The 13113-nt window shown below is 36.9% G+C and overlaps 1 pseudogene; it reads left to right on the forward strand.

Annotated features, from left to right (window-relative positions):
- Positions 1-5609: 5609 nt before the first annotated feature.
- LOC109739082 (COBRA-like protein 5) lies at positions 5610-6226 on the forward strand (annotated as a pseudogene).
- The last annotated feature ends 6887 nt before the right edge of the window (positions 6227-13113 follow it).

A 13113-nucleotide genomic window follows, 5' to 3' on the forward strand; every position in this document is an offset into this window, starting at 1 on the left:
TGTATACCCATTAGAGGAAGGAAAAGGTCCCATGTAATCAAATCCCCAAACATGAAATGGTTCAACAACAAGTGAATAATTCATAGGCATTTTTTGACGCTTACCGATATTACCAATTCTTTGTCATTCGTCGCAAGATGAGACAAACTTACGGGCATCCTTGAAGAGAGTAGGCCAATAAAATCCAGATTGCAGTACCTTGTGAGCAGTTCTATCTCCAGCGTGATGCCCTCCATAAGCCTCGGAGTGACATTTCCATAGGATTTGATCCTGTTCATGCTCAGGTACACAATGTCTAATAATACCATCTACTCCTTCTTTATAAAGATGTGGGTCATCCCAAAAGTAATGTCTTAAATCATAGAAGAATTTTTTTTCTTTTGTTGGTATGTAAAGCTAGGTGGAAAATATTTAGCAACAATGTAATTAGCATAGTAAGCATACTAAGGAGTACCATTAGCAACATTTATTGCAGCTAACTTCTCATCAGGAAAACTATCATCAATAGGTAGTGGGTCGTCAAGCACATTTTCAAGCCTAGACAAGTTATCAGCTACGGGGTTCTCATCTCCTTTCCTATCAATGATATCTAAATCAAATTCTTGTAACAAGAGAACCCAATGAATAAGTCTAGGTTTAGCATCTTTCTTTTCCATAAGATATTTAACAGCAGCATGGTCTGTGTCAACAGTTACTTTGGAATCAACAATATAAGATGTAAATTTATCACAAGCAAACACCACTGCTAAGAATTCTTTTTCAGTAGTAGCATAATTTCTTTGCGCACTGTCTAGAGTTTTACTAGCATAATGAATAACATTCAATTTCTTATCAACTCTTTGTCCTAGAACAGCACCAACAGCATAATCACTAGCATCACACATAATTTCAAAAGGCAAGTTCCAATCAGGTGGTTGAACAATAGGTGCAGAAATTAAGGCTTTCTTGAGTGTTTCAAAGGCTTCAAGACAATCATCATCAAAAACAAAAGGAATATCCTTTTGTAAAAGATTAGTAAGAGGCCTAGAAATTTTAGAATAGTCTTTGATAAATCTCCTATAGAAACCAGCATGACCTAGGAAACTACGAATACCTTTGATGTCCTTAGGACATGGCATTTTCTCAATTGCATCAACCTTAGCTTGGTCCACTTCAATACCTCTTTCAGAAATTTTATGACCCAAGACAATGCCTTCATTAACCATAAAGTGGCACTTCTCCCAATTCAAGACAAGATTTGTTTGTTCACATCTCTGCAAAACTCGATCAAGATTGCTTAAACAATCATCAAAAGACTTCCCATAGAAAGAGAATTCATACATGAAAACCTCAACAATGTTTTCACAAAAGTCAGAGAATATAGCCATCATGCATCTTTGAAAGGTAGCAGGTGCATTACATAAACCAAAAGGCATACGTCTATAAGCATAGGTTCCAAAAGGACAAGTAAAAGTGGTCTTTTCTTGATCAGGTTGAGAAACAGGTATTTGTGAAAAGCCAGAATATCCATCAAGGAAGAAAACTGTGTGTGCTTAGATAATCTTTCAAGCATTTGATCAATAAAAGGCAGACGGTAATGATATTTTCTAGTTGCTTTGTTTAATTTTCTAAAATCAATTACCATTCTATAGCCTGTAACAATTCTTTGTGGAATAAGTTCATTCTTATCATTAGGAACAACAGTTATACCTCCTTTCTTAGGGACACAATGAACATGACTTACCCATCTACTATCAGCTATAGGATAAATTATACCTGCTTCCAGAAGTTTTAATATTTCCGTTCTTACCACTTCTTTCATCTTCGGATTTAACCGACGTTGGTGATCTACAACGGGTTTAGCATCAGGTTCCATATTAATTTTGTGCTAACATAGAGTGGGACTAGTGCCCTTTAAATCGTCGAGAGTATATCCAATAGCAGCCCGGTGCTTCCTTAGAACTTTCAACAATCTTTCTTCTTCATGTTCGGAAAGGTTAGCACTGATAATAACAGGATATATTTTCTTTTCATCAAGATAACATATTTCAAAGTGCCTGGCAATTGTTTTAATTCAAACACAGGATCACCTTTAGGTGGAGGAGGACCTCCAAGAGTTTCAATAGGCAAATTGTGTTTAAGCAGAGGACGTTGTTCAAAGAAAATCTTATCTATTTCATTTCTTTCATGCATATGTAAATCATTTTCATGGTCTAGCAAGTATTGTTCTAAAGGATCAGTATGTGACATGACAATAGAAGCAAGACCAATTAATTCATCCTTACTAGCCAATTCCTTTTCATGAAGATTTCTACTAAACTTGGAAAAATTAAACTCATGAGACTCATCACCAAAGCTAACTATTAATTGGTCTATCTTTTCATGAAGAGCTGGACAGTTTGTTTCTTATAATCTATCTTAGCATTAACTGTGTTCAAGAAAGGTCTACCAAAGATAATGGGACAGAAGTCACCTTGTGGGGAACCAAGAACAAGAAAATCAGTAGGGTATTTTATTTTCCCACACAAGACTTCAACATCTCTAACAATCCCAATTGGTGATATGGTGTCTATATTAGCAAGTTTAATAGTAACATCTATTTCTTCTATCTCAGCAGGTGCTATGTCTTTCATAATTTCTTGATATAAAGTGTAAGGAATAGCACTCACACTAGCACCCATGTCACATAAACCATGATAACAGTGATCTCCTATTTTAACTGAAATAACAGGCATGCCAATAACAGGTCTGTGTTTATCTTTTCTATCAGGTTTAGCAATTCTAGCAGCTTCCTCACAAAAGTAAATAACATGCCCATCAATATCTTCTTCCAAGAGATCTTTAACCAAATGCTAGGTTCTACTTTAATTTGTTCATCAGGTTTAGGTGTTCTAATATAGCTTTTGTTAACCACAGTTGAAACTTTAGCATGTTCCTTTATCCTAACAGGAAAAGGTGGGTTCTCAATATAAGCAGAGGGAACAACTGGATCAACAATATAAAGTATAGTTTCTTCTTTAACGGGTACCGGTTCTTTAATTTCTTCTTTAATAGGTGGGTGATATTTAAACCACTTCTCTTTGGGGAGTTCAACATGAGTAGCAAATGATTCACAAAAGGAGGCTACTATCTCAGAGTCAAGTCCATATTTAGTGCTAAACTTTTGAAAAGCATCGGTATCTATAAAAGATTTAACACAATCATACTTAAGCTTAATACCTGACTCTTTACCTTCGTCGAGTTCCCAATCTTCAGAGTTGCGTTTAGTTCTTTCCAAAAGGTCCCACCGGAATTCAATAGTCCTCTTCATAAAAGAACCAGCACAAGAAGTATCAAGCATGGTTTGATCACTACGAGAAAGCCAAGCATAAAAAACTGGATAATAATTTCTCTTGAGAGCTCATGATTGGGGCATGAATATAACATTGACTTAAGCCTCCCCCAAGCTAGAGCGATACTTTCTCCTTCACGAGGCCAAACATTATATATATAATTCTGATCACGATGAACTAGATGCATAGGATAAATGTTTTGGTGGAACTCCAATTTCAAACGATTCCAATTCCATGATCCAATATCATCGCATAGCCTATACCATGCCAATGCTTTTCCCTTCAAATATTAAGGGAAAACCTTTTTCATCACCTCATCTCCGGGTAAACCTGCAAGCTTAAACAATCCACAAATTTGTTCCACATATATCAAGTGCATATCAGGATGTTCGGTTCCATCTCCTGCATAAGGATTAGCTAGCAGTTGTTCTACCATACCCGAAGGAATTTCATATTCAATATTTTCAGTAGGTGCAGTAGGTTGAGGGGTAACTAATTGTGGTTCCATAAGAGGTGAAGATACCCCGAACAAACCCCTCAAAGGATTGTTTTCCATAGTAACAAGTGACAATAAATTTCAGCACACTATATAAATGTTTCCTTACCGAATTCCACTTACCAAAGGCGCATCAATCCCCGGCAACGGCGCCAGAAAATAGCCTTGATGACCCACAAGTATAGGGTATCAATTGTAGATATTTTCGATAAGTAAGAGTGTCGAACCCAACGAGGAGCAGAAGGAAAAGACAAGTAGTTTTCGGTAAGGTAATGTCTGCAAGTGCTGAAATTGTAAGTAGTTTGATAGCAAGATAATTTGTAACGAGCAAGTAACGATAATAGTAACAAGTATGCAGCAAGGTAGCCCAATCCTTTTGAGGCAAAGTACAGGCCAAAACGGTCTCTTGATAAGCAAAGCGTTCTTGAGGGTACACGGGAATTTCATCTAGTCAATTTCATCATGTTGGTTTGATTTGTGTTCGCTACTTTGATAATTTGATATGTGGGTGGACCGGTGCTTAGGGGTTGTTCTTACCTGAACAAACCTCCTACTTATGATTAACCCTCCCGCAAGCATCCGTAAAATACGAGAAAAGTATTAAGAATAAATTCTAACCATAGCATTAACTCTAGGATCCAATCGGTCCCTTACGGAATAGCGCATAAACTGGGGTTTAAGCTTATGTCACTCTTGCAACCCACCATCTAATTGCTACTCCACAATGCATTCCCTTAGGCCCAAATATGGTGAAGTGTCATGTAGTCAACGTTCACATGACACCACTAAGGGAATAACAACATTCATACTATCAAAATATCGAACACATATCAAGTTCACATGATTACTTGCAACATGATTTCTCTCGTGACCTTAAGAACAAAAGTAACTACTCACAAATGATAAACATGCTCATGATCAGAGGGGTATTAAATATCATAATGGATCTGAACATATAATCTTCCACCAAATAAACCATATAGTAATCGACTACAAGATGTAATCAACACTACTAGTCACCCACAAGCACCAATCTATAGTTCCGGTAACAAGATTGAATACAAGAGATGAACTAGGGTTTGAGATGAGATGGTGTTGTTGAAGATGTTGATGGAGATTGCCCTCCCCAAGATGGGAGAGTTGTTGGTGATGATGATGATGATGATGATTTCCCCCTCACGGAGGGAAGTTCCCCCGGCGGAATCGCTCTGCCGGAGGGCAAAAGTGCTCCTGCCCAAGTTCCACCTCGAGATGGCGGCGCTCCATCCCTAAAGACTTCTTATTATTTATTTTTCTAGGTCAAAATGACTTATGTACCAGAAGATGGGCACCGGAGGTGGGCCGAGGAGGCCACAACCCACCAGGGCACGCCTGGGGGGCCTGGCGCGCCAAGGTCGGCTGTGCCCACCTGGTGGCCCCCCTCTAGTTGTTATTGGCTCCAATATTTCTTATATATTCCATAAAAGATCCACGTCAAGTTTCTGCTTGTTTGGAGTTGTGCAGAATAGGTGGCCTTACGTAGCTTTTCCAGCTCCAGATTTCCAGCTACCGGAATTCTCCCTCTTTGTGTGTACCTTGTAAATTATGAGAGAAAAGGCATTAGAATTACTCCAAAAAGCATTATTATGGATAAAAACATTATAAATAACAGTAAGAAAACATGATGCAAATGGACGTATCAAATACTTAGCAATCCCTGCTCTAATCCATTAAGGAGGGGGGTACCTCCCAGAATGGCGGTGCGGCGCACAATGTAGAGGGCAACACCGACGGTAGGCCATGTAGAGACAGCCACACTTGCCATGGCGCATGGCAGCAGCAAGAGCCACAGTGACGGGTGCATGGCCGACGACTCCAAGCGGGCCCTGAGCGCCGGTGTGAACACGCCCAAGAAGGACGGTGTGCATCTCATGCATTGCACCAACCACATGTGTCCCATCCGCGTGCACTGTCACGTCAAACTCAACTACAAGGACTAATGGTGTGCCAAGATCGCCGCCACCAACTTCAACTACCGCATGAACTACACGCAGTGGACGCTCGTCGCGCCGCACCCCAACCTCAACAACGTCACCGAGGTCTTTAGCTTTCAGTACAAGCCCCTACTCCCCATGGGAACAACAACGACACTGGCATGTTCTACGGTCTCAAGCTCTACAACGACCTGCTCATGGAGGCCGGCCCGTTTGGCAACATGCAGTCGGAGGTGCTCATGCGCAAGGACGACAACACGTTCACCTTCAGCCAGGGATGGGCGTTCCTGTGCAAGATCTATTTCAACGGCGATGAGTGCAAGATGCCGCCGCCGGACTCCTACCCTTACCTGCCCAACTCCGCTTCACTGTGTTCTTCCATCATCACCGCTGCCTCGACGTGCTTGATGCATCATGGTGGCATAATTTTCCCATTAGTTTTGTAAAAGACAACGCAGTCTGGTAGGTAGGGGCATTTTGGTCTTGCGAGTACTTTATCTATCTTGCAAAGAAGATATCTTCAAATGATTTAATTGCAATCCTTAATTAGATGCAAGTTTCTTTGTATTTTTATTTTTGGATCTTAGATCAAAAGTAGTGTACCTGTAATGGTCGCATGTATGAACAAGATGACCACTATTTCTCAAAAATGCTAATTGCCCGTAACTGAGATAACCATCCAATTGTTTGTAATTGAGATGACCATCCAAAGTAATTACCAATCCCCACTCTAATCTTTTGGGGGGGGGGGGGGGGGGGGCTACCTCCAAGAATGGCGGTGCGTCGCACAATGTAGAGGGCAACATCGACGGTAGGCCATGAGGAGACAGCCACACTTATGATGTCGGTGATGTGTATCGAGTACGACGAGCTGAGCCACAGCGATGGGTGCATCGGTGCCGACTCCAAGCGAGCGCTGACACCCGGCGCACTACAAGGATTCTGGTCTATTGCAACAAAATTTATTGCTACAACAATCTTTTGTTGCAATAGAACACAATATTACAACAAATTCCATAGTTGTGGTAATAGAATGCACGTACTGCCACAACTGAGTTTGGTCGCGATAAAGAGTCATTTTTGTCGAAATAGAGGCCCTGTATTGCAACAAACTACATCGTCGTTGCAACATGGTAGTGATATTGCAACAAACAAATTACGTTGTGCGAGACAGTCATTTTGTTGCAATAGAGACTAGGTATTTCAACAGAATATCTATTCGTGGTAATATTCGGAAAAATATTGCGACACCTGTGAGACGTTGCCTTAGTCACAAATATTGTTGGAAAACACTGGCTACCTATTGCAACAAAATATCTATTGGTCGCAATATTGTATATTTTAAAAATTGAAAAACATTTTATGTAGGATGAACAATTTTTAAATATACATTGATTTTTTTTTGTAATATACACCGAACAATTTTTTTAAACAGAACACTATTTCAAAATACACAATGAATATTTTGTAGTATATGTTGAACAATTTCTTAATATATGATGAACAAGTTTCAAATACAAGGTGAACAATTTTTTAATATACGATGAACATTTTTGTAATACAATATAGATATTTTTGTAATGCATGGCGAACTTTTTCATAATATCAGTTGAATATTTTCTTAATATACAATGAACATATTTTTAATACACGATGGACTTTTTATTTACTACAAAAAGGAAAACAAAGAAAAGAAATAGTAAAAGGAAAACAGAGAAAAGAAACTGCAAAAATGAAAAATGAATAGAAAGAAATAAGCAGAAAAAAGAATAAGAAAAAAATGCAAGAAAATAGTATAACCCGGTTAAAAAAGAAAAAAAACAGGTTCATGGAACCTTCTAGAAGGTCCCTAAAACCGGCCAGGAACCGGCCCAGTTTACTTTTTTCTTCCTGTTGAAAACTCCAAAAAAAAATACGGCACCAAGATTCTAACCACGACCTAAACGTACGATACAAGGTGTAGTAACCACTACGCTACGGCACCTCTTCATGATTTTTTTTATCTATTCCTTTTCTTCAATCGTGTCCAGAATCTGTTTTTTCTTTCCTATTTCTTTCCTTTTTTCCCTTTCCCTTTCCCTTTTCTTATTCTTTTTATATTTTCTCGTTTTCTTTTTATAGTTCCTTTTAGTTTTTCGTTTTTCGTTTTTATTTAAGATTCTTTTTTTCTTTTTTTTCCATTTTTCAAATTTGTGAACTTTTTAAAAATTTGTCGATTTTTTTAAAATTCGGCGAACTATTTTGAAAATTGTTGAACTTTTCAAATTAAATGAACTTTTTCTTGAAAATTGATGAACAATTTTTCAATTTGTGAACATTTTTCCGAATTCGATGAACTTATTTTCAAAATGGATGAACTTTTTCCAAAGTCGTTGAACTTTTTTTGAAATCGATGAACTTTTTTCCAAAATAGATGAACTTTTTCAAATTTGTGCACTATTTTTGGGTTTTATGATGTTTTTGAAATTCAATGCACTTTTTTTCAAAATTGGTGAACCTTTTTCCAATTTTTTCATAGTCAATGATTTGTTTTCAATTTTTTGAACTTTTTTCAGAATTTTGATGAACTTTTCGTAATATGTGATTTTTTAAATTTGAATTCTTTATTTTTCTGAGTAATTGATTTTTACCTAAAAAAGTTAATGCTCAATGGTTGACCCCTTAAGGGTTGACCGGTCAACCACAAATGATCGATCAGGGAAGCTGGGAAAGCGCTCGTCGGGAGCGATCTCTTCGGCTCGTTCTTGGCCGGCCCATGTACGCAGGCGAGTGGGCGCTGGTTTGGTTTATGCGCCAGTGAGGAGGTCTCTCTGCGGAGACCTCCTATAGGCCGCTCGCTGCGGCGAAATGCCGGCGCTTCGCACAGGAGCGGCTAGCGTGGACCGGCCCATTTACAGTGGCACGCGGCGGAACGTTCCCGAGATGAAAAATCGCAAAAAAAAATTTAGCGCTAGCACTGTAACTTGAACTCACGACTTCGCACTAATTGGCCTGCCGTGCAAACCACTGCTATGTAGACATTCTCATGTTCAGTTAGCAGCGCGACAGTTAAAGACTACAGACAATTTATTGGGTCGAACCAACGACCTCCTACAACTGAATTTTTCAAAATTATGAATATTTTCTTCAAAATAAAAACATTTTCCGAATTTTCGTACAAAATTTGTAAAACAGGAACATTTTGATGATGTGATCAAATTTGAAAAAGGGGAACATTTCTTGAATTTGTGAACAAAAAATAAAAATGATTATATTTTTAAAACTTCCAGAACATTTTTTGAATTTGTGAATTTTTTTGAAAAATATGAACTATTATTGAATTTGTGAACAAATTTGGAAAGCTAGAACATTTTTTTCAATTCCCAAACATTTTTTGAATCTTGAGAACAAATTTTGAAACATGAACAACTTTAAAAAATCCTGAACAAATTTGGAAGCGCGGACAATTTTTTAAAGCACGAACGTTTCTTGAATCTTGAGAACATATCTTGAAACGGAGAGAAATTTTGAAAAATTCCGAACAAATTTGGAAGTCCGAACAATTTTTTAAAGCATGAACATTTTTTTGAATCTTGAAAACATATTTTGAAACGGAGAGAGATATTTTAAAATCCTGAACAAATTTGGAAGCGCGAACATTTTTTGAATATGTGACCAAAAAATTGAAATTCAGTACATTTTCTGAATTTCAGAAGTTTTGTACTTTTTTGTGTAACGAGAACAAATTTTGAATTTTGAGAACATTTTTTCAAAAACTTAACATTTTTTGGAAACACGAACAAAATCTAAATTTTTGATTTTTTTTTAAAGGAAGAGAAGAAAAGAAATGGAAATAAAAAAGAAAATCATAAACATTTTGTAAAACTACGAACATATTCTGAAAAAGAAAAATAAACTTGAAACAAGAAATAAAAAACGAAAAAATGAAAAAGAAACAGAAACAAAAAAAGAGAAATAAAAAACAATAGAAAGCCGAAAAAGAACCAGAAAAAAACGATACAGGAAGAAAAACCCGGTTCTGGGAATAAAACTAGTTTGGACGCATTATGTCTGGGCCGGCCCATTTCTGTCGCTCGCTGCGCTGTCCCTGTGCGATCGCTCGACAGTTTGCCGCAGCCAGCGGCGAATAGAATTTTCCCTCTCTGTGACCTCCTATACGACGCAGAGTCCACCGACGCGTGACTGGGCAAGCCCACCGACGCGCCCGTTTGTTGTTTCCTATCACGCCATAGCAAAAAAATACCTGGAAAACTGCCGAGTACGACAGATTTCTTAATGCGAGCCTTTAGCCACTACGCCATACAATGGCTGCTGAAAATAAAGGCACAAGACACTATAAGAATACACCGCAAAGTTCAGATTTGGAAAATATTCCTTTGAAAAATTGAAACCTAATTTTTTTCCTGAAATAGTGAACAAATTTCGAAAACAAGGACATTTTTTCGAAACATGAATATTTTCTGAATTGTGAACATATTTTGAAAACAACAACAATTTTTTAAATTCTGATTTTTTTCTGAAAATGAGAACATCTTTAAATTACTGTAAAGTTAATGAAATTGTGAACTAATATAGGAAATATGATATTTATTTTCAAACACGAATATCCTTTTGAAATTGTTACAATTTTTGAAATTCTGAATAAATTTGACAAAGAAGACCATTTTTAAATATTCCTAACTTTTTTCAAAATTTGAACAAATTTAGGAAGTGAGAATCTTTTTTGCAATTTCAAACAAATATTTGAAATTTTCGAACAAAAGAAACAGGGGAAAAAAGAAACTGAAACGAAAAAAGAAATGGAAAATGGAAAATAAAAACAGAAATAAAAAATGAACAATTTTTAGTAGGACCGAAAAATTGTTGAAAGAAAGAAATTTAGATAGCACGAACATTTTTGTGAAGCATTATGAATTATGAATTATGAATTATGAATTTGTGAAGGATTTGATAAACAGAACAAATTATTGAAAGAAAGAGATTTAGATAGCACGAACATTTTTGAAAATTGAAGAACAAATTTTAAAACGGAGAACCTTTTGAAAACTCTAAAAAAAATTGAAAATGTGAACTTTTTTGAATACATGAACAATTATTTTGAGAACTAGAATTTTTTTTAAACTTTCAACATATATTTCAGAGTGCAAACAATTTTTAAAACTTCGAACATTTTTGTGAAAATGAATATTTTTTAAATGCAAACAAAATTTTAATAGTTTGAATATTTTAAAAATTATGAAAAATGGAAAAGTGAAGATGAGTAAAAATAAAGAATGGAAACAGAAAGAACGAAAAAAGATTAAAAATAATACTTGAAAAAACAAAAAAGGAAAAGATAGAGAGGAAAAAAATAAACAGGAAAAATGAAAACGAAAAACCGGATAAGAAACAGAGAAAAAAGTGTTAGGAAGCTCCTAGAAGATTCCCAAAACCAGAATAAACCGGCTGGGAACAAGCGGTTCCTTTTTTTAGTCTAAACACACTTTATTTAATCAAGAAAAGTTCATAGGAATACAATGAAGATCTGGTGGTTTTATAAGCCACAAGTGGCGCCCATAAATCTAGGACGAAAGCATGCTTAGCGAGGCTGTGTGCCTCGAGATTGGTAGATCTACCCTCGAAGATGGTACAGTGATTAAAGTCCCTTGCCGTCTCTTTAATCTCCTTGATTGTACTGGCAAACGTACCTACTGTGCCGTTGTTTATGTCATAGATCATTCCTTGACAATCGGAAGCAATAACTGCACGGGAAATATACAAGTCAGATGCTAGTGCAAGCGCTTCCCGACACGCCAAAGGTTCGAGAGTAGCAGGATCCACAATTCCCTGAGTCTTGATCACTGAGGCACCTAAGAAAATACCGAAAGAATCTCTGCAAACAGCGCTGAAAGATCCATCCAAGTCGAAACATTTCACGGGCCGGCCCACGCCTGAACGCTCGTTCGATCTCCATGTGCGTCCGCCAGACAACTTGCATGGCAAATAGGATATTCCCCTATATCTCGTTTCAAGCGAGTCTGGCTTCAGACTCGCTGTAGGGGTGAGCAAGCTGGCTACCCATGAGCACCGTAGGCCACAACCTCTTTTTCCTATTCTTTTATGTTTTATGTTTTTATTTTTACTTTTATTTTTGTAAATTTATTTGTACTTTAAAATATTCTAAATATAAATTACCAGAAAATAATCTTCAAAAAAATATTTAGAAATTGTTGAAAAAATATTTTAAAAATGTTAAACAAGTATTTGAAAAAGTGTTGAACAAGTATTTGAAAAAACGTTGATCATGTATATAAAAATGTTGAACAAGTATTTGAAAAAGTGTTGAACAAGTATTTGAAAAAAACGTTGATCATGTATATAAAAATGTTGAACAAACATTTAAAAAATGTTAAACAAGTATTTCACAAATGCTGATCATGTATATAAAAATGTTGAACAAGTATTTAAGAAATTGTTGATCATGTATATAAAAATGTTGAACAAGTATATGAGAAATGTCAAACAATTGTTTCAAAAAAATTTAAGCAAATATTTCAAAAATTGTTGATCATGTACTTGAAAAATGTTGAACATGTATTCAGTGTTGAACAAATATTTTAAAACTATTGAACAAGTATATAAGAATGTAGAATGAAAATAAAAAAGGAACTGAAAAACCAAAAAATAAACAAAATAAACCAAAGGAAAAGGAAAATGAAAAAACTGGGAGAAGAAGAATAAACAAAAGAAAATGAATAAATACAGACCTTATATACATGGGAACCAGTAGTACGCGTCCGTCTCATATCCTGTAAGCTTTGTTCGGTTACACCCTGTCCCAAGGGTATTGGAGGGGAATTTGGGGGAATTTGACTTGTATGGGACTTAATCCCCTTCAATCCTTGTGAAATACCCTTCAAACACCTGTCAACCGAATGCAGCCTTAAATAGCACGCGTTCGAGTAGTAAAACACGACCTGATAGGTGGTGCAGTGGCTAGCCTGTTTCATGGGTACCAGTAATATGTGTCTGCCTCGTAACCTTTAAGTGGCAGGCATCCTGGGATCGATCTCTGGCAGTGCTCTTTTTTCTTCTTTTGTTTATATACGCTACATAGTGGGGCCGGCCTAATTATTGTTTATGCTTCAACTATCAGACGTCATATAGGAACCACCTCTCGATCTGTGATGCCGAGCGGTGCTGAAAGTGGGTTGTGGCTTCTAGACATATCTCTGATGGGCTAGGCCAGATCACAAATATACCTAGTAAAAAAGAACGTCGGGGGGGGGGGGGGGGGGGGGGGGGGGGGTCGTAACCCAGTACTGTAGATCCCAGTTCACTATACCGTGTTGTT

Source organism: Aegilops tauschii, chromosome 3 (assembly GCF_002575655.3).
Source record: "Aegilops tauschii subsp. strangulata cultivar AL8/78 chromosome 3, Aet v6.0, whole genome shotgun sequence".
NCBI classification, from domain to species: Eukaryota; Viridiplantae; Streptophyta; class Magnoliopsida; order Poales; family Poaceae; genus Aegilops; species Aegilops tauschii.